This window comes from Dermochelys coriacea, chromosome 2, assembly GCF_009764565.3.
Source record: "Dermochelys coriacea isolate rDerCor1 chromosome 2, rDerCor1.pri.v4, whole genome shotgun sequence".
In the NCBI taxonomy this organism is placed as follows: Eukaryota; Metazoa; Chordata; order Testudines; family Dermochelyidae; genus Dermochelys; species Dermochelys coriacea.
This window is the reverse complement of record NC_050069.1, coordinates 12,192,413-12,214,545: the sequence shown is the minus strand read 5'-3', so window position 1 is coordinate 12,214,545 and position 22,133 is coordinate 12,192,413. Positions and strand designations below refer to the sequence as shown.

The window sequence follows — 22,133 nt, the reverse complement described above, 5'->3', positions numbered from 1 at the left end:
AACAAGAAGACAACTCAAAGATTCCAAACTGATCAAAGCCAGTCATGGCAACTAAAGATCAGCCAGATGACCAATTGTTATGCATGTGCTCATGTAATTAGAAAACCCGTACGACACTTTCATACTGATTTGTACTAATCTTTGAAGACAGAAATGTAGAACTTGAAAGGGGAAATGAAATGGAATGCTAAACTGCATTACATGGTTCTGCCACTAGGTGGCACTGTGCACAACATACCTTATTTAAGGTTTCAGAGTAGCAGCCCTGTTAGTCTGTATTCGCAAAAAGAAAAGGAGGACTTGTGGCACTTTAGAGACTAACAAATTTACTTGAGCATAAGCTTTCGTGAGCTGCAGAGCATTAAAGGATCTTATGATGAATACACTTGGTATGGAAGTACATGACAGCATGTCCCACCTGTCTCCACCCTAGAGAAGAGCCCAAATGTTCAACAAAGAAAAAAGTCTAGTTTTCACTTCTCAGCTGTAAAACAACTCAGGCTGGCACAAAAGCAGTGAGTACTTTCGCACAGTTTAGCCTGCTTTAAATTACTGGGAACGGACAAGCAATTATACTGACTGAGTCTCTAGCTATAAAAAACTAAGCCTGCAAGTTAACAGCCTGGCCACTTGTGTCCAAAAGAACTGAGTGCCAATCTGGCAGCACATCAATCCGTGCCAGTTGGCATTCAAGTTTAAGTGCTATTTCCAGAGGTGGAATTAGAGGAAAGGCAGGACAACAGCTGTTATTCTGCAGCCTTTATCCAAGATCAGAGGCAAATGTGATCATTTTCATCAACAAACAAGAAATCCGCTTGCAACAGTGTTTTCACTAAATCAAACCTTGTATGAATGTCTCAATCCTTTATACAGCTCCTCGGAAATGCTCTGCAGAATTGGGTGTCTAATACACATGACAAGTGCCAGAAAGAAATAAAATCTGTATTGAAACAAACTGCCTCCTTCCTAGGTTGCCAAAGCTAAACTCCAACTAGCTCTTAAATGTCCAAACAGTCTGTAGAACAGAAGAATAGATGCATCTTGTTTCAAAACTAGCCAACCCCTGCTGCCCATCTACAAGGGAAACCAGTTTCCTAAAGTCATCTGCTCTGCAGGATTCTCCCTGGGCTTTTCCAATTCATATAGTTTAAAGCCAAAAGGGATCATTTGACCTCCTGTATTGAGAGAGGCCATTAAATTTCCCCCAGTTACCCGGTATTGAGCTCAATAACTTGTGTTTTGACTAAAATGTAACTTTTGTTTGGCTAAAAAAAATATATCTTCCAGAAAGGCATTCAGTTCCTTTAGGGGGATAAAATGTTGGGGATTCAAGGGCTCTTTAATCTAGCAGCAAAAGGCAAAGCAAGAACCAATGGCTGGAAACTGAAGCCAACCAAATTCAAATTACAAATAAGGGTCACATTTTTAACAGCAAGTGTGATTGATCAATCTTTGGAACAATCTACCAGAGGAACTGACGAATTCTCCATTTCTTAATGTCTTCAGATCAACTTTAAACATGCAAATGACTCCTTGCCCTATGTTGCAGAGGAAGGTGAAAACCGCCCAGGGGTCTCTGCCAATCTGACCTGGGAGTATATTTCTTCTCGATCCCAAATATGGGGGCCAGTTGGTCATTTTCCCCAGATTTGGTTCTTCCTTCTGCAGTGATCTACCTCTCCTGTATCTCAGCCGCCACCACCACTCTTGCCTAGGGATGGGAAAACTCAGTGTGACAAATTTAGACCTTACTCATAAATTGTTTCTCCTGGATTTCCATCAAAACTCAAGATGCTTGAGAGGCAAGACTGTTTTTTGTTTGTTTTGTGATGTATCAAAACATGATCTCTGGATACTACCTGTTTTTATTTTATTTCCTGTTAGTTCTGGAAGCAAAGCAAGTATTACTTTCAAATAAGTATGTTTATTGTTGGCATAGCACAAGGTTTCACTTGCTGGTAGTTAAAATTGTTTGTTTATTTAATGTTCCCTTATAAACCACAGATGTATATTAAGAGGGAAGAGTTTTATGAGAATGAAAATTTAAAAAACCCCAACTTCACAGGTTTCATGAGGTCTGGAACGCTGCCAGGCTCTCAGAGGAATTCTTCTGGCCCCATCAGCACTGCTCCTTGATCATTCAGAGAGGTTGCTGGACAGCAATGCCAGATATTTCATGTCCTGTTTAAATCTCTGGCTGGCTGATGCTGCACACTGTCTCCAATAGGCAGTGCTACCTTTATCATCTTCTCTCCTTAAATTCTGAATAATCAGTCTAAAATAAACTTTTTTTATTCCTCTTTTTAAAAGGCTTCTTTAAGCCATCACCTCCCTGCTCTCCCTATATATTGCACATACACACACAATCTATTTCCTGCAAAGTTAATTTTCTACAATGTTCCCTAGCAGAATGAGCTGATACTTCCAGTGAAAAACTTCTTTGAAAACAAATTAATAGAAAAGACACGTATACCTTTCACTTTAATTATAGTGGTGGCACTGACAGAGTAACAATACAGTAATTGCTTCAAACAAGAGTGGTACAATTCCTAGGAGAAGGAGATATGACAGAGTATTGTAGCACTGAGATCATTCCCTCCCTGCAGCTTTAGTAGACAAGGCAATTCTCACTTCTTTCTGAAATCTCTCTGTGTAGTGCTACCTAGCAATGTGCACAATCTGAATCCAACTCCAGTAGGAAAAAGAACCACAGCTAACAATGATAGCCCAGATGGGATCTTCCTGCTTCCCCTCCAGAGGTGTGGAATATGGTGCTCAGATACTGAGGTGATGGGTCTGGTAAAAAGCTGGATAAAATAGCATAAGAAGGTGTGACATTGTCTGATTAAAATATGACCACATAGATCATTGTTGCAATCACTGTTATATATTTGCAGAAAACACTGTATAAAGGTTGTCGAGTAAGATGTCTATGAAAAGGTTATGATTTGCTGGTTAAGATTATGCTATCTGTATGCATGTATCATTTTTGTATTTAAAGTTGTAAGTATTGGCTCTATACCTGGATTTCAAATGTTTGCTCCTGCGGTAACGCACACAAAGTAATCAGCCAGATATGCCATGTAAGGTATCTGCAAAAATGTCACAATTTGCCAGATATGATAGTCTTGTTTATATGTTTGCATCACCTTTATATTATGAGTTAAAGATATGTGTCTCTGTATTTCAAACTTGTGCTGTGCTTCTGGGTGACACCTCTGGAAAGTTTGGCATCAGCACTGCCTAGTCTGCTTGATGGCCCGTTAAGGACCATCAACTATACAACTGACCCACTGAGAGAAGGCAGATATACCTTGTGACTCAGCAAGGCACGCAGGGACATGCCCATGGAGAGAACTCTAAGGCTCCCAAGCCATATGCTGGGCAGCTTGTGTTTGGAACAAAGGAAGCACAGGCCACATGGCAAGAGACTATAAAAGGCAGCTGCATCTTCTCCATTTGGTCTTCAATCCTGCTTCTTACCTCTGGAGGAACTTTGCTACAAACTGAAGCTCTGAACAATGGACTGAATGATCCATCCCAGCTGTGGATGTACTCCAGAGACTGGACTTAAGCCAGCAGTTTATTCCATCACTGCTACAAGCCTGAACCAAGAACTTTGCCATTACTGTATGTAATTGATTCCTTTAACCAATTTTAACTCTCCTTTCTTTTAATAAATAAACCTTTAGATTTTAGTTACTAAGAATTGGCTGTAGTGTGTATTTCGGTAAGATCTGAAACATTCATTAACCTGAGAAGTGTCCGATCTTTTGGGATTGGTAGAACCTGTTCTTTTATATGATGAAATAAAATGTACAGAGATTTTCATCGTATTTGACATGGGTATCTGGATGGAAGCCTGAGGCTGGATCGCTTTATGAGAACTGTGTTGTTTGGACTTCTGAGTAACCAGTAAGGTAATAAAGAAGCTGTTTTTATGTTGGCTTGGTAAATCTAATAATTGGAATATCCACCAGCTTTATGTGGATTGTCTGCCCCATTCTTTGCAGTTCACCCTAACTGAGTGACCACAGCTGGCTCCCCACTAGGACCCCGGTCACAGAAGGTGTGCAGGGGGCACAATAAATCTCCCCCCTTGTACACCCCATGTAGTGGACAAACACAATCACTTGTTCTCCCAGGAACACCACCCACCCTCCAAAGGGTGAGAAGAGGCAGTGAGGAGGTGGACCCTGGACCCTGTCCTTGTGTTGCATCCTGTCCATCCCTTCAGGCAGCAAATCTGCCCAAGCCCAGAGGGCAGCATCCTACATTATCCTAGGGGATGGGGCAGCGAGAATGCACCCCACAAGCGCCTGTGAGCTCCGGGAAGAATTGTACTGTCCTCCCCTCCGCTGCCAGTAGAAGGGACAACATTGTTAGCACCATTACCAGGAACTGTGACCGGAAGTAGCAAAGTGCAGCCCGAGTCTTTGCATTACGACTGAGCAAAGTGCAACTTGATTCTTATGTCAGGGGTCTGGGCACAGTCTCCAGGCAACGTAAGGAGCACAGCTGGCCCGTAGTGGGCTGCCTGATGGGTGGGAAGAGTCCGCAGATCAGCTCTTAAGCCGGGCAGCAGCAGCAGCAATTGGCTGGCTGCTCAAAGCATTCACTCATGGCTGGGGTAGCTCTTGTTTGTTCCTGCCCTGAGGGCTGGTCTGTGCTTACAACGGTGCATCAGCGCTTTAGTGAAGACACTCTACACTGACAGCTCTCCTCTAGGCAGAGTTAATCCACCTCCCCGAGGGGCAGTAGGTATGTCAATGGGAGAAGTTCTCCCACTAACATAGCGCTGTCTACACTGGGGGTTAGGCTGGTATAGCTATGTTGTTTGGGGGGTGGATTTTTTCTTATCGCTGTGCTGTCTGTAGGGTATAGCAGATCTTAGACTCAGCTCAGCCTTAGGCCAGCCTTGCCATCGCCTTACTCCAAGTTACCTGGCTCTGGCCCTCCGCTCCAAATCGTGACTTCTGACCCTGGGCTCCAAACAATAGGTCTGACTCCTGCTCCAACCCCTAGGCATGAAAGCCAATATCCTGGTTTCTGACAGGTACATTGTCCAGAGGTAAAAATCATAAAGTGCTTTAGCATCCACTTGGGTTAAAGGTGTTATATAAATGGTATGATTGTAAGTTATCTTACAACTGCATTGAATTCAAAAGGGAAAGAGGAAAAGGATAATCCACTGTACCAGGAAATATTGTGTGTACGTGTAAGTAAGGAGCTTCTACTAGACTATAAACCCTGCTCTGTCTCCCACGCCCCCGACAGTGATTTAATTCATGCCCCCACCCTCACACACACAGGAGAAAAAAATGTCTTCCCAGCAGAAGCGAGCTGCGTGCTATATAGCTGGGCTGCCCCCCCACAATGTTAAGCTGTTCATTAAAGTTTCTCTCTCCTTGTTTTACGACAGTCCCTCAGTATTTATTTTGCTTTCTGCCTGCTTTGTCTTGTCCATCTTTTGTCCATCTGTCTTGCAGCAGGGTCTCTCCCTTGCTGGAAGGCTCACAATCCAAGCAGTATAATCTCTGGGAGACTTACCCCAACACACTGCTCAAATCAGACACACAATATGAAACAGCACCCCCATCTCCTGACTCGGTCCTCTGCTTTAACCACTAGCCCACGCTTCCTTTCTTCATTAAAACCCACCAGTGAACCTTCTGAATGCCAAAGCCATCTTTGGTATTTGGTATTTTCCACCAAACGCATCCGATGAAGTGAGCTGTAGCTCACGAAAGCTTATGCTCAAATAAATTTGTTAGTCTCTAAGGTGCCACAAGTCCTCCTTTTCTTTTTGCGAATACAGACTAACACGGCTGCTACTCTGAAAAAAAGCCATCTTGGCAGAGATCCACTCCCTTCTCCTACCCAGAGCATATTTATTTTATATTGAACCCACCCATCCCGACACCCAAGCTAGAACCCCTTTTAGTTGCTGAGAATTGTCGAGAGGGTTGGTGTAATTAGCCCAGTTTAAGGGAGGAATGTCCAGAATTAAATTTGCACGTGAACCCACAGGAATAAATAGCACGACCGGGGCAGGGAATGCAGCACAAGGCCTCCGTGCTTCTCGGCTAATTTGCTTGTGTCTGCCTCTATACGAACACACTGCTTGTGTGCAGGGAGCTTGGAGGCAAACAGAGCAGGTTTAAAGAAAGGCAATTAGCAGCAGAGCTCTTTCAGCCAGGGATTGCTGTGCTGGGTCTGAGGCCTCTGTCTGGAAGGTTTTCTCTCCCTGGGGAATGAAGGAAGGTGGTACCTGGTTAAGTGTGTTCAATCTCAGAACTACAAGGCTTCTCTGAGTGGCTAATCATTGCCTGAGCGGCCAACTCAACATCTAAGTGGCTTCATGCTGCTGTGAAATAGTCACTGGATGACCCAGTGCACTGGGTCTGGGCACGTACCCCAGCGGGTGGCAGCCACAACACGATGCCCTTCCCCAGCAGCTCACCTGAGTGCAAAGCTGAGGCACCTCACTCTAGTTGGAAGGGTTTGATTGATTTATTCTCAGCTGGATAGGTCAGCCATCCGGCATCCACAGGCTTCCGAGACAAAGCCCGATGGAGTGAGATTGTGCAGCTGCCTTATCCTGAGGACTCTGGGCCACATTGTAGCTGATCTGGGTACAAATTTCACAGAAAGACTTGTGATTTATGTGTTGCCTTTGAAAATAGATCCAGGCAGATCTGCAGCTCGGGGAGCCAAAGGCTTCAGCAGTGCATGCAAGGCCACTGGAGTCCAAATTCAGTCCACGCAGAGAGAATCATAGAATCATAGAATCATAGAATATCAGGGTTGGAAGGGACCCCAGAAGGTCATCTAGTCCAACCCCCTGCTCAAAGCAGGACCAAGTCCCAGTTAAATCATCCTAGCCAGGGCTTTGTCAAGCCTGACCTTAAAAACCTCTAAGGAAGGAGATTCTACCACCTCCCTAGGTAACGCATTCCAGTGTTTCACCACCCTCTTAGTGAAAAAGTTTTTCCTAATATCCAATCTAAACCTCCCCCATTGCAACTTGAGACCATTACTCCTCGTTCTGTCATCTGCTACCATTGAGAACAGTCTAGAGCCATCCTCTTTGAAACCCCCTTTCAGGTAGTTGAAAGCAGCTATCAAATCCCCCCTCATTCTTCTCTTCTGCAGACTAAACAATCCCAGCTCCCTCAGCCTCTCCTCATAAGTCATGTGCTCTAGACCCCTAATCATTTTTGTTGCCCTTCGCTGTACTCTTTCCAATTTATCCACATCCTTCTTGTAGTGTGGGGCCCAAAACTGGACACAGTACTCCAGATGAGGCCTCACCAGTGTCGAATAGAGGGGAACGATCACGTCCCTCGATCTGCTCGCTATGCCCCTACTTATACATCCCAAAATGCCATTGGCCTTCTTGGCAACAAGGGCTCACTGCTGACTCATATCCAGCTTCTCGTCCACTGTCACCCCTAGGTCCTTTTCCGCAGGACTGCTGCCGAGCCATTCGGTCCCTAGTCTGTAGCGGTGCATTGGATTCTTCCATCCTAAGTGCAGGACCCTGCACTTATCCTTATTGAACCTCATTAGATTTCTTTTGGCCCAATCTTCCAATTTGTCTAGGTCCTTCTGTATCCTATCCCTCCCCTCCAGCGTATCTACCACTCCTCCCAGTTTAGTATCATCCGCAAATTTGCTGAGAGTGCAATCCACACCATCCTCCAGATCATTTATGAAGATATTGAACAAAACGGGCCACAGAGCACTGATGGTGATGCCACAAAAAATTACATAGCATAAAAGAATGTATTGGGGGGGGGGTGGAAGCGAGACTACAGATGGCCAATTCAACATATCCTCTTGGGTAGATGGCAAAAGCCTCCAAGGAATCAGTATCAAATGTGCTGAATATCAAATGCTGCAGTATTGCCCTCTCCAAGCATTCAAAAATTATGAACTGTGCCTCCCAAAATCATGACATTTTATAAAATACATATTGGTGTCTATTTGTGTCTTCTGACTTTTGAACCTTTAGAGTTCATGTTTTCAAGCTTTTCTCCACAGCCATAAGGGCTAGAGATTTTCTTTTGTTTAAAAAATGAACAAAACAGTAAACGGAGTGGAGAGTGTCTCAATCACATGACTCCAGAAGCTGTGGATTATATATCATAAAGCATGCAATTCAACATCAATCTGGCCTGGCAGATTTCACTGTATCCTGGAAACATCCCCTCTGTGTTCTTGACCAAATCTTTTGACAGCCAAAGCAGGGCGAGGCCCTGAAGAATCCACACCCTGTGGATATGCCCCATGTACTGTGAGAAAGGGGACCCTGTGAATGTTTCTTTAGTTCTGTGCAGTATATCGGGCCGAGCTGGCAATGCCCCAAAAGGTTCTAGTTCCTAATCCTAGAGTTCAGCTAAACTCATCAGTTCTGGTTTGCATGTAAATCTTCTCTTTTGATATGTATGGGGTTTGCACTCCTGGACTTTTGCTCTGAATTTCATAAAACTGATGGGGAGGAAACACTCTCCTGCCCCTAATGGATGGAGCCAGGCAGGCCTTGAGTTGGAAGTGGAGGGGTGGAACAGGAAGTTTAAGAGATGGAGCCTCTAGCTCATTTAGGGAAGGAGTCAGATGCCTTTGCCTTGCTGCCAGCCCCTGAACCAGCAACCGAGCTGTGCCAACCCCTATCCCTGGAGGAGGACTCTGAGGGAGAGATGCAGCCAGACAAGTTCCCCGAGAACTGCTGCCAGATGAGTACCCCGAGAGACTCCGTGAGCAATGGAGTCCTATGTAGGAGTAGGAAGTAGCTCAGGGAAACCAAACATTAGTCTGATTGTGTGGCCAGAGAGCGAGTCAGTGTGTTTTGGTGGGATTCCCCCTCACCCAGTGGCAACACCCTCCACCACTCTTAGGGTCCTGGGCTGTGACCTGGTTGAGTATGGTGGGCCTGGGTCCCACTACCTCCCCTGCTTCTGAACCCAGCTCTGGGGTGGCAGTCTACTCACCCTAGGCCTGAAGGCCTGTGCTTTGTGTGTTTGTGGTCTGCCCAAGCCAAGAGGCTGGGTGAGATACTGCTCCCCGCTCTGCCCTGCACTGCACAGTGCAACAGGGCCTCCGACTGTGATTGCTGTCTGCTCTAGCCCGAACACAGTAGCCAAAGAATACTCATTGCTCTGCCCTGCCCAGAGATTCAGGCAGGGCTGGATTTAGGGGCAGGCGTCCCAGGGGACTGCCTGCGATGCAATGCTTGGCAGGGGCAGGTGCCGGGCTCGGGGTGCTGTTTTTGTTGAAGAAGGAAAATAGATTGTTTGAAGTAAAATGTTTCAGGTATTCCGTATGGACATCATGAGCACTACTACTTTGATAAAAAGCTTCCTTGATTGCATTGTGGCCTACAAAGACAGTGGATTTGAAGATGCCAATCACTATTGGCAAAGAAATTGTGGAAAACTTAGGAGTCAAGCTTGTCTTCAAGGAAACTCATATTCCTCAGAAGAAGAGACAGTCTGGTTACCAGGGCAGAGATGAGGTGATGGAAATCTTGGAAGAAAAATTCAGGAGGAAATTTTTTGATCACACATTAACACTACTCAAGTGCCCATTGAAGAAAGATTTGGACACATGAAACACCACAAATAGATCTGTGGGGGTTTTATAACCTTAGTAAGCTGCTGGCAGACAGGAAAACACTCTTGAACAATTGTACGGACTTTCACCGGATGCTGACACATGGGGAATATTCAGATGTCAATGATAAAGACCTCTATGCTGAATGGGACAAAATCTGTCACATTTTGCAACATAGGAAGCACTTTCCACTTTTCCTAATGTCTGAATAGCTTTGAGGATTCTGCTCACGCTGCAGGTCACAGTCGTGAGTGGTGAGCACAGCTCTTTGGTGCCCAGGCTCATTAAAACATATCTTTGAAAGACGATGGCCAATGAGAGACTGACATAGCTTGCTATTTTATGGCTTGAAAATGCCATTGGGCCTGTCTTTGGATCTCTCTGATGCTGATCTTCAGTGCAAGAGGGCAAAGGTGAGAAAAGCGACGTTTTGAATTAAAGGACTAGGGTTAACATTCTAAGGCGTCACCTACCGTAACACTGTTTAATACTGGTCCACCCAATGTTGGTGCACAGTTCATTTTCTTCATGTTAGTACATTTCAGTTATTCTTAAAATTAAAGAGGTTCTATAAACTTAGAGGAAACTTCCCTTTCCTTGCCATATATATGCCATAAATAAATACAGACTTACAAATCCTAATGTGCGAAATTGTCTTTATGACAGGGATAAATCAGGTATGCAAATTGTGCATCAAAGTCATTAAATGGGCTACAAATGCAATAAAAAAACATTTTGAATACCTTTATAACAAATGGAGGGGCGGCCCCAAAGTTGTTCCTTGCCTTGGGCGCCATTTGATCTAGGCCAGCCCTGGAGTCAGGGCTGTAGATGGTTGCCTGCCTCAGCCAGGAGGCCAGGCCATAGATTGTGTGCTTCTTTGCCCTACCCAGAGAGTCAGAGCCCCCTAGCCTGCTAATTCACCCCCACCCCTTACTGTATGATGTAGTAAGAGAGAGTGGCCTCTCTCCAAGCCTGATCGGGAGGGACAGCCACAGAACCAGTACACTTAGTCAATATTGGTGAATTTCACCTGGTTTCATATTGAAACTGTATAATCACTTTGTATGCCTAGGTACCCCAGTCACAGAGCATGATCCCAGAGTGCTATGCATGGTACAAACCCAGAACAAAGAGTCTCTGCCCTGAGAAGCTTACATGTCCTCTTGAAGACTATTGGATTGAAGAGCAGGGGAAGCGACCCTGAGCTGATGGCCAGACCACTAGAGTATATTAACTACTATGACACACTAATTCAGTGAGTTGTGTGAAATATTTGTTCAGTCACCCAAAGCAATGCAGAGTCTGGTTCAGGTGAAACCTAACCCTGAAGGTTGTTTAGGACTACTCTTCACACCTCAGCTTGTTAGAAGTGCTATGCAACTTTTCACTACCACATGTAGTCAGCCCCAGCTTTATATCTCATCCAAAAGGCTGTGACATTGCTTTGCTATTGCTTCTGTGGGAACAAGCCTACTACTGAATCACCACTGTTTAGCTTGGGACAGCCCACACAATGCAGCATTCCCAGTGAAGCCACACCATCCGTATGTATGTACGACAGGGTGGCCAGATGTCCCAATGTTATTGGGACCATCCCCAGTATTAGGGGCTTTGTCTTACATACACAACTATACCCCGCTGAAAAAACGTGTCCTGATTTCTCACACTTGCTATCTGGTGACTCTAATGTACCACCCAGTGTTGGTCTTAAAAAAACCCCCAAACATTGGGATGAAATATCTGTGCTTGATACTCCTTTGATGCTAACAAACCAATCTCAGGTTACAGTTAACAAGCCAGGTCGTTCATGTGTGTGTGTGAGACCTTTAAAGGCATGTCAAGAGGCACTGCAAGGTAATAGACCGATTCAATTTGTGTGAGTATCAAAGGGATGTTAAATGGGCTAGAGGACACCAGCTTATTCACTTGTGTTGCTAAGAGATCAAGGAAAATGTAGATGATATTGTTTTCTTCTGTCTGTGTCCTTTATTCAATCAGCCTTAAGATCAAAGTTGTATATACTGCATGAAACTAATGATATTACCAGTATTGTCTTCAATTATCTATCCCTGTTATAATGAATGGCCAGCAATTACCTTATGTAAATCAATGCGACTGGATTATTTGTGTATGAATGGGAAGTAGAAGGTTAACTTCAAAGCAAGGGTCACTGGTTTAACAGAGATTCTCAAACGGTTTGCATTACCTATCTTTGTCATGGGAAAACCCATGCTGTGCCAGTGACACCCACTGAGCTGTTCGCAGCTATAAGTGGCAGCATTGGGAACAATCCTGCCATCTCTGATCTGCTGAACTCAAAACAGGGAGCATTTGAGCCATTGGATTGAGATTCCCCTCCCACACAAAAAAAATCATTCTGGTACACCCTGTAAGATTTATGGAAGGACTCTGAGAAACGTATGGAGAATTCGCAAAAAGAAAAGGAGTACTTGTGGCACCTTAGAGACTAACAAATTTATTAGAGCATAAGCTTTCGCGAGCTACAGCTCACTTCATCGGATGCATCCGATGAAGTGAGCTGTAGCTCACGAAAGCTTATGCTCTAACAAATTTGTTAGTCTCTAAGGTGCCACAAGTACTCCTTTTCTTTTTGCGAATACAGACTTACACGGCTGCTACTCTGAAACCTGTCATTATGGAGAATTCGCAGACATGGGATATCTTGGCTAGCAGTTGGACTCATATTCTGATTCAACAGTAATATATTATCTGCTTTTAACATTTTTAATAACTCATTTTCTTGATTAATAAATGTTTAGTTAGTTTACTAAGGATTGGCTAATAGCATTGGTTTTGGTAAAAAGAACAGGAGTACTTGTGGCACCTTAGAGACTAAAATTTATTTGAGCATAAGCTTTCGTGGGCTACAGCCCACTTCATCAGATGCATAGAATGGAACATATACTAAGAAGATACATATACATACAGAGAACATGAAAAGGTGGAAGTTGCCATAACAACTCTAAGAGGCTAATTAATTAAGATGAGCTATCATCAACAGGAGAAAAAAAACTTTTGTAGTGATAATCATGGTGGCCCATTTCAGATAGTTGACAAGAAGGTGTGAGGATACTTAACATGGGGAAATAGATTCAATTTGTGTAATGACCCAGCCATTCCCAGTCTGTATTCAAGCCCAAGTTAATGTTTTTGGTGAAATCCTGACTCCAGTGACCTGGGGTGAGTGACTGCTCTTTGGGAAGAACCTAATGTGTGGTGTGTTTAGTTTTAATAACCTTACACCATAAAGTTCAGTTTGCCTGAGTGGTAATAGGGGCTGGAACGCCAAGGGGACAGTCTGTACTCTGTGGTAAACTAGTATAGTGATCTGGGAGTACCGTTTTATTACTGGCTTGGTGAAATCTAATGATGGACTATACCACCAGTTTGGGGCGTCTGCCCTATTTTCTGACAGTCTGTCCTGGGTTTGGGCATTCTTAGCTGTGTCCCACACTAGGCACCATGACAACGACCTTAAACACTAATGAATATCACAGTATATGCATTGTTTCAGAGTAGCAGCCGTGTTAGTCTGTATCCACAAAAAGAACAGGAGGACTTCTGGCACCTTAGAGACTAACAAATTTATTTGAGCATAAGCTCATTATTGTGAGCTACAGCTCACTTCATCGGATGCATGCAGTGGGAAAAAAAATGCCTTAGTTTCCTATGTTGCATCAGCTGATAGGCACTATTGTTCTGTCAGATCTTTTCTCCTGGATCTGCTGTGGCACATGCAACGCTATTGTTACGGAACCGAGACTGCAGCAGCCAACTTTGTGTCAGGGAAATGGGTAGCAATGTTGACAGCTGCTTTAAAGAGAAAATAAAACACTGAAAAGTTTCTGACCAGTGACAGCATTTTTTGTAAATGTAGCAATTCTGTTCTAGTTGTGAAATTGAAACAACTGTGAATAAAAATGAACAAAAAGGTGAAGATTTAGCTCACACAGGTTGGAATATCAGAATATTTACCCTGTAAAATCCATTAATCTCACTTGCACTCACAGTTCAAGAAAGATAAATTTACTGCCACAATGAGCACCAAGGAGTAATATGGTTACAGTGTTTGCTAAGCCACTCGCTCCTGCTGCACATTGGAACTTCAAGCAAACCTATCCATTATCATCCTTTGTGATATAACGCAAACAAAGGAGATTAGATCTGCTTAGATGGGCACTGTCAAACCATCCAGGGCCAAACGTTAGCTTTGTAATTTCTTTTAAAAAGAAAAGCCTAAAAGAAACAGAAATGCTTTCATGGATGTTATCTAAAATTTCAGTTAAAACTTTTTTTTATTTAAACATTCCTGTGCAGTACATTAAAGAATAGGAAACCCTAACATAATATTGTTATTCCATACAACAAGAAAGTGACAAAATTAGAAACAGGTGAAACAAAGCAGTTTAGTTTCCAGCTGATGAATAAGAATTCTATTTGTGCTCAGATAGCTCTAAAAGGGGAAAATAGAGCTAGAGGGCTCCTCTACAGGGGGAAATTTATCATCATTACTATATCAGCATAATTATACTGCCAATATTAAACCTGTTTGGACATTCTTATTCAGAGTAACAGCAGCCTTTATTGGTTTAGTTTACATAAAAAAGCTGAAATAAGGCCTTGTTATTTTGAATAAGGGTGTCCACATACCTTTGAAGTATTGGGCAAACTGTAGCAGTTTAATTATTCCAGCACAGCAGTGTTGATACATTTTGCCATGCAGTTAAGCTCTGAGTCAAGTTAATGTTTTTGTTTTTAGGCCTTTTATTGTGACCTTGTCTCTTTGAAATAAAGACAAATGTGGTGGTGTTTTCTTTACAGGGCAAACTGATAATTATGGTAGATTAACACACCAGAACATGGGTATTAAATGGGACTTTCCTTTTGGGGTTGAACCTGGTGAATTTTAGCAGCTCTGACCAGGAGAGAACATGTGCATGGCACCCACCTAACAATATGGCTCACTCGATCCGGTTTTTTAATACACAACTCTGCCAGAAGTACTCTGCTCAAAGCGTCTCTTGTTTGTGTCAAGCTGTTTAATTACAAGACAAACAGGAAACACTTTGAAAAATCCTTCTAGATCAATCAGCACTAAGTGGCATCTGCTCCTGATGATTTTAAAAAGAAAATAAAAAAATTATATCATGTACATAATAAGAAAAGGAGTACTTGTGGCACCTTAGAGACTAACAAATTTATTAGAGCATAAGCTTTCGTGAGCTACAGCTCACTTCATCGGATGCATTTGGTGGAAAAAACAGAGGGGAGATTGATATACACACACAGAGAACATGAAACAATGGGTTTATCATACACACTGTAAAGAGAGTGATCACTTAAGATAAGCCATCACCAGCAGCGAGGGGGGGGGGGAAGGAGGAAAACCTTTCATGGTGACAAGCAAGGTAGGCTATTTCTTGCAAAAAGAAAAGGAGTACTTGTGGCATCGCAAAAAGAAAAGGAGTACTTGTGGCAAGTACAGACTAACACGGCTGCTACTCTGAAACCTGTCATCATGTACATAGTAACAGTCCATAATATCGTGACATGTGGTAGTACTGATGTGCCATGAAATAATGTAAACATAACATAAAAATAAAAACCCATAAAATCAGATCCAAAACTGAAATTCTAAAATAGTTACAAATCCAAAACAAAATTCAGATTTTTCCCAAAATGAAAATATTTTCATTTTAATATACTTGCCCCCAGGAATTTTCATCAAAATATAAACATTTCAAAAAATGGATTGATTTCTGACAAAAAAATAACATTTTCTGTCAAAAAACATTTTAATAAAAAGTTTCCAACCGGTTCTAGTAGGGAATCTGTTACACCTGTCACACTAGAGGTTTCCCACTCGTTCCTCGATGATATGCAAGGTGTTGACTGTGATCTACCAACCCCTCTGTAGTAAATGGTCTCAAGTTGCAGTGGGGGAAGTTTAGGTTGGATATTAGGAAACACTATTTCACTAGAAGGGTGGTGAAGCACTGGAATGGGTTACCTAGGGAGGTGGTGGAATCTCCATCCTTAGAGGTTTTTAAGGCCCGGCTTGACAAAGCCCTGGCTAGGATGATTTAATTGGGATTGGTCCTGCTTTGAGCAGGGGGTTGGACTAGGTGACCTCCTGAGGTCCCTTCCACCTCTGATATTCTATGGGAACTGACTAACTGAGATTTTCCCTCTCCAAGGCAACACAACACATTCTGAGACAGTCCCTAGATTTAAACATATTACCAGTGCAGGGCACTCCACTCTGAAAGAAACAGTCCAACAGAATGACAGGTTTCAGAGTAGCAGCCGTGTTAGTCTGTATTCGCAAAAAGAAAAGGAGTACTTGTGGCACCTTAGAGACTAACAAATTTATTAGAGCATAAGCATTTCGAATGCATCCGATGAAGTGAGCTGTAGCTCACGAAAGCTTATGCTCTAATAAATTTGTTAGTCTCTAAGGTGCCACAAGTACTCCTTTTCTTTTAGTCCAACAGAATCCATTTGTTTACCGTAGGGTCTTGGTTTACTCTCTATGGGCTGGATTCTGCCATCTTTACCCAATGGGACTCTTCACAGAGTACGGTACTACTGGGTATGAGTAAGGATGGTGGAATCAAGCCCAATGGCTCTCTCCCTGAATGGGCGATTGTGGGAAAGGCTTTCAGCTTTATTCTAGGTGATGGAGCAGGCTGGGAATGGACATCACGAGCAATTCTGGTTTTGGTTGCTCAGAGAGAGGCTGCATTTTACTGAATTAGAAATCATCATCAAAAGGATTCAACTGAGCTTCAGTTATGAGTTCTGAAGGAAGATTCAGTTCAGTTCATATTTTATCCAAACCAGTTTGTCCAAAACCAAGCCCCCAACTCTTTTGGCTCAGATTTTCAAAGGAGAAAATTACCTGTTTTTAATTTGGTCACTTTCTGGTTCAATGATGTAACACTGTGATAAATGAAGGGGGGTAGCTCCCTTTTATGGACCACCCAGCCAGCCAATTAGCTATAAAATCCCTCTTGGTAGCTGTTCTCTACTTGCTTTACCTGTAAAGGGCTAAAAAGTCCCCAAGTAAAAGAAAGGGAGTGGACACCTGACCAAAAAGAGCCAATGGGAAGGCTAAAACTTTTTAAAAATTGAAACAAGGCCCCACCTTTGTCAGCCTGTTGTTGTTCTCCAGGGAAGAGGGGAACAAGGCAAAGTTATGCTTTGAGAAGCTTGGGGCCAGGTATGAAAATCATCAAATTCATACTTAGAAACTGCTTATTTGGAAACCCAGATATGTAAATAGATCAGAAAACGTGTAGAAAGAGGCAATTAGGTTTATTTCTTATGGCTTGTGGATTCCTCTGTGCTAACCCCAGATGCTTTTGTTGCTTGTAACCTGTAAGCTGAACCCCCAGAAAACTATTTTGGGTGCTTAATTTTTGGAATTGCTCTTTTAAAAATCTAGCAATAGCCAGAGTTTTCAGATGTATTTTCTTTCTTTTTGTTTTTAATAAAATTCACCCTTTTTAAGAACAGGATTTGGATTTTTGTGTCTTAAGAGGTTTATGAACATGTTTTTTAGTTAGCTGGTTGCAACAGCTGATTTCTTTATTTTCCTTTCTCAGCTCTTCCCCAGAGGAGGAGTGAAAGGGCTGGAGGGTACCCCATAGGAAGGAATTCCCAAGTGCGCCTTCCTGGGTCCAAGGGGTTTTGCATTTGGGCGGTGGCAGCGTTTATCAAGCCAAGGTCAGAGAAAAGCTGTAACCTTGGGAGTTTAATACAAGCCTGGAGTGGCCAGCCAGTATTAATTTTTAGAATCCTTGCGGGACCCCACCTTCTGCACTCGAAGTGCCAGAGTGGGGAATCAGCCTTGACAAACACAAAATTGCATTTGGGTTTTCTATTATTTAATGTACTGCAGGGGAATGATTAAGTAAAAAAAAAAAGGGGGGGTGGGTATTGAAATTTTAGCTAACTAAACATCCATGAAAACATGAGATTTGGGCACCAATCTCCTTTAGGCGCTTTTGAAAATACCGGCTTTTGGGTTTAGTAACAACAGGAGAGAAAAAAACTAGTAGAAGGAGCTTTTGTGCTCAACATTTCCCCTGTGCTCTGCTGCTGCAGGAAATACGTTAGAACACAAATGGGTTGGGGGGTCATAAATCAAAGGAGCCACCAGCTAAGCTATGTCCTTCTGACCAAGAGCAAACATTTCTCAAACAGACTCTGTCCTTCTCCCCGTCCCTGTCCCATGACAATCACAGTTCATCCAGTCCCATGTGTTAGAGGCAATAAGAGGTGCACAGTGATGCTTTAGACAAGACGGTTCTTTGGAGGGGGGCAGGTTTAAGAACCAACACCATAAAAAATGAAAATTCTTGAAGAGAACAAGGTACAAAAAGCATGAGTTCACAAGCTTCTATCAACAGTTAAACATTGTCACTTTGGAGATACTTTACACAGGTGCCTGAACGGTGGACCTGCCCCCTGTACTGCACCCTTTGAAGCCCCGCCTCTTCTCCCTGAGCCCCCACCCTCGCACCGCCCATTCCCCCCAAAGCCCCGCGTTTGCACAGTCTCTTCCCCTCAAGACTGCACCCCCTGCTCATTCCTCTCTGCCTCACTCGCCCCTCCAGCTGCTAAAAAGTGGGAGGGCATAGCCCCCTCATGTTTAAAGGTGGGAGCGGGGCCTGGCCCCTTGTCCCCCTGTTCTGGCGCCCCGTCTGAGAGTCTACCTACACTAGAAAGGTTACCATACCAAGCGGCTTTCTTATAACACAGGACTGCCTCACTTTGTTGTTATACCAAGATATGATCATACTTGTGTATTCGGGACCAAACTGTGCTATAAATGAACAGCATGACACACCTGTCCTTGAGAGGGATACAACACAGCATGTTAAAACTGTAACATGGGCCTTGTCTGTACAGGCGCAAATAAACCAAGCTAGAGCATGGTTGCTGATGCAGTAGTTCTTCTGAGGTAGACTCGTCTGACAGGTCCACAAAAGTAAAACTAGGCTAACCGACCCCTGTTTTTAAATGGTTCCTACTCATACGGTTTCAATTTGCTACCCAGGTGTAGGCTTGGCAAAGCTGTTCGGGGAAAAAATGTGCATGCAGCTGCAGGAGAGCTTATTCAAGACTTCACCTTCCTAGCTGACAAGTTGCTACATCAGCCAGTACTGTCCCTGAACACTTGTTGGACCCTGCTTCCATGATCCTAGGTCACAGAGTTTGAATAGGCACAGAAATGATTAGATGTTGGTACTAAAACTCACGTTGTAAGATAACATACTAGTAAGATGTTTACATTTTACCCCTTCCCTTAGTTTTCCATGGGTTTGTTCTGTTTTTTTTCTTTTGTTAATGGAGGATTCTTTTATTTATTGACCCAGGAACTGATCTGATTGCTTAACAAGTTAGAGAGGGATTAAATCATAAGTTTAAATTGTCCCTGTGGGTTTCCTGGAGCATATTTACTTCTCTTTCCCTGTCTTTTACACTGTGAACTTCTCAGGGCAGGGGTCATCTTTACTTGTGTCTTGTAAGCACTGAACACATAATCAATCCTTAAATAATAATGAATGGGGAGGAAAGGGGTAACATACTATATATAGAAAAGACAGTTTTTAAACACAATATTAAAAATATAGCTACTCCGTGACAATCAGACAAATGGTGTTAGAATGAACTATTAAGCAGTTCTATTAACATGGTTTTATCCCCAATGGTGTAGATCAGGGATCATCAACCTTTGACACACAGCCCGTTACGGAAATCTGCTGGAGGGCCAGGACGGTTTTTTTACCCGCAGCATCTGCAGGTTCGGCCAATTGCAGCTCCCACAGGCTGCAGTTCGCCGTTCCAGGCCAATGGGGGCTGCGGGAAGCGGCAGCCAGCACATCCCTCAGCCCACGCTGCTTCCCGCAGCCCCATTGGCCTGGATGTGCTGGCCGCTGCTTTCCGTAGCCCCCATTGGCCTGGAACGGTGAAACACAGCCTGTGGGAGCTGCGATCGGCCGAACCTGCGGACGCTGCAGTTAAACAAACCATCCTGGACCGCCAGTGGATTTCCCTGATGGGCCGCATGCCAAAGCTTGATGATCCCTGGTGTGGATGGAGCTATAGATGCTGTTTTGGTTCTGTCTCTAATCTTCTCCTTTGGAATGAACTGTTCTTGTAGTCTTCTTCATTTCCAGAACATGCAACTTTCCAAGCCCGAGCTGGAGAGGCGTCTTGAAAAGGATATTGAGTAAGAGATACATTGCTAGCTGTTCAACCTTGATCAACAGGAGAGGGTAATATTGACAAAAAATGTTTCATTCAGTAGTTTCTCTTTCCTTTGCAATGGAAAATCCTCAAGCCATGGATGTAGAGAAGTAGAGATTTGGGTTCAGTAAGAGATTCATAATTTTATCTGTTACCTGTTGTGGATAAGTTTGCAATCGATGTTTAAGTATAAATCAAATCAAAGCCCCAAGCACAGCATTCCTGCTCAACATCCATATGACTGGTACTGAAGGATGATTTCCAGAGCTTGTTTGTGCTGCATATTTCTCCCATGGTTTGAAAAGAAAAGCGATTGAATAAAAGCTTCCAGTGATGCAAAACAGGAAAGATGTGTTGCTAAGTGGCCTCACTCATTGAATTCAGCAGAAGAGGAGTCTGTAGTTAAACTGATCTCCAGAAGGAGTCACTGCAAGTTCCTCTAGATAGACACGCCAGCAATGAACTCTGGTAATATTTAGAATAGCAAGCAGACTGCATGCATTTTAAATTCCTGGTGGGCAATACCCCCACTGAACCTCCTCCAAGACATTCACCCCACCTCACCCGCTTTCAACTGGCACAAGCTTGACCCTGTGCCCTACTCTCCGTATGTATAGGATGTTTCTCAGGGACAAAGAACCAATGTTTTCTGCATGTGGCACTTAAAAAATATGTTTGTTTGCCCAGGGTGCTTATTCTCTTCTTGGTTATGAGAAGGTGGCTTTTGTTTAATTGGGAACAAATAGATGGTCGCTGTCCTACTCCCTTCCTCCCGGAAGCACACACATAACCACTCAAGAACATTTTGGTGAAATTCCAGCCACACTGAAGTTTATGGGAGTTTTGCCACTGGATTCAATAGGACCAGGATTTAAACCCAGGTTTTTATTAGTGGGGCATGTTTGTGGGAGCCACTTCTTTAAATACTAGCAGCTCAGATCTGTTTTTACCCTTTTAGTCTCCTCCACACTGAGACACGCTTGCTTCGAGGTCTTCACTAATTCCAAATCTATTAGCAGAAGTATAAGAAGAGCCAACTACCTCATGTGTCCCTCTGAGACAATGAGTGTTTCTATCACTGGAGAAAAAGGGGATGGAACATCTTTTTTTTTTCCATGTTAAAGTTAAGCTGATGGTGACACAGCCAGGAAGCAGGCATCAGAGAGAGAGAGAGAGAGAGGCTGAGATCCCTGATTGGGTGAAGGGAGACATGTCACAAGGAGAAACACAGATCTCAGATCCCCTCTGCAGATGCAAATAGTGCCAAAGCCTTTATTCAAGAAGCCATCATGCGATGCCAATAACCTCATTGTTTACTACAGTGACTCAAACCTTCCCCAGTCCTTTTACCCCCAGATAACTGGAAGTGGAACTGAAATAAATTAGATGTTTTACCGACAGGCAGGCTTCAGTCAGGCAGTTGGGTATCTATGTACTCTAAAGTGTGCCTTCCGTTATTTGTGATTGCAAATATGCAGGCACAAAAGTGAAAGCTGCTTCTGAAAATTAAGGCAAATAATATGTATGAGAGAGAGAGAGAATAACCAGAAAATTAGCCTGTATCTAGAACCTTGTAAAATAAATACAATAAAAAAAAAATCAGTGTGGACCAGCTGGCTCTTTGCCAAATTTTATTTCAATGCAGTGAAAACAGGACACATCAGCCCAGCAAATCCTGTCAGCAAACAAAGGCCCCACCACCAGGATTCTGCTGGCACCACTAACATTTCCACACACTGCCCTGTGTCCCCTTGAGACCCCCACTGTCTCGTATCCCCTAGAGTGGATATGACAGGTTTAGTCAGTCTCCCAGCCCAGCACCAGTGCCCAAAGAGCTTTTTCTGTTTCTTTCTTCTTCCCCCCTATCTGCCCCATTTGTTTCCTCTCTATGATCTAGGGCGTGAGATGTTTGAGACAACCAGGGGGGTCTGCTTTCCACACAGACCTGACCTCACTGTTCTCTGCCCCAGTGAGCACTGGTAATAAACCAGGGCTTGCCCTAGCCCCTATCTTACTTGAGGGCTCTGAACAACAAAGAGAAAGTACCAACCTTTGCCACAAGGGAGAAGCTACCCTTACCAGGGAACACAGCCATCACTCACACACAGGTTTATGCGGTAGCTCACAAAGGTTAAGCAATTTACATGGAAAGCAGCTATCCCAAAAACATGTCCTGGGAAATAGGGGCCTAGATGAATTCCATGAAGACCCTATAGCATAGCGTATATGTAGCCTTC

At 43.5% G+C, this 22,133-nt stretch overlaps 1 protein-coding gene and 1 long non-coding RNA gene across 2 annotated transcripts in view; both read right to left on the bottom strand.

Moving 5' to 3' along the window:
• The window catches only part of COL22A1 (collagen type XXII alpha 1 chain), a 328,017-nt gene that overhangs the window by 241,121 nt on the left and 64,763 nt on the right, over positions 1-22,133 (bottom strand). The gene's annotated exons all lie outside the window — the stretch shown is intronic.
• Positions 3,186-21,241, bottom strand: LOC122458590. Its single transcript, XR_006278643.1, has 3 exons — positions 21,229-21,241; positions 10,540-10,547; positions 3,186-3,453 (listed from the first exon to the last, which is right to left on the bottom strand). It is a non-coding gene; the product is annotated as an uncharacterized LOC122458590 (long non-coding RNA).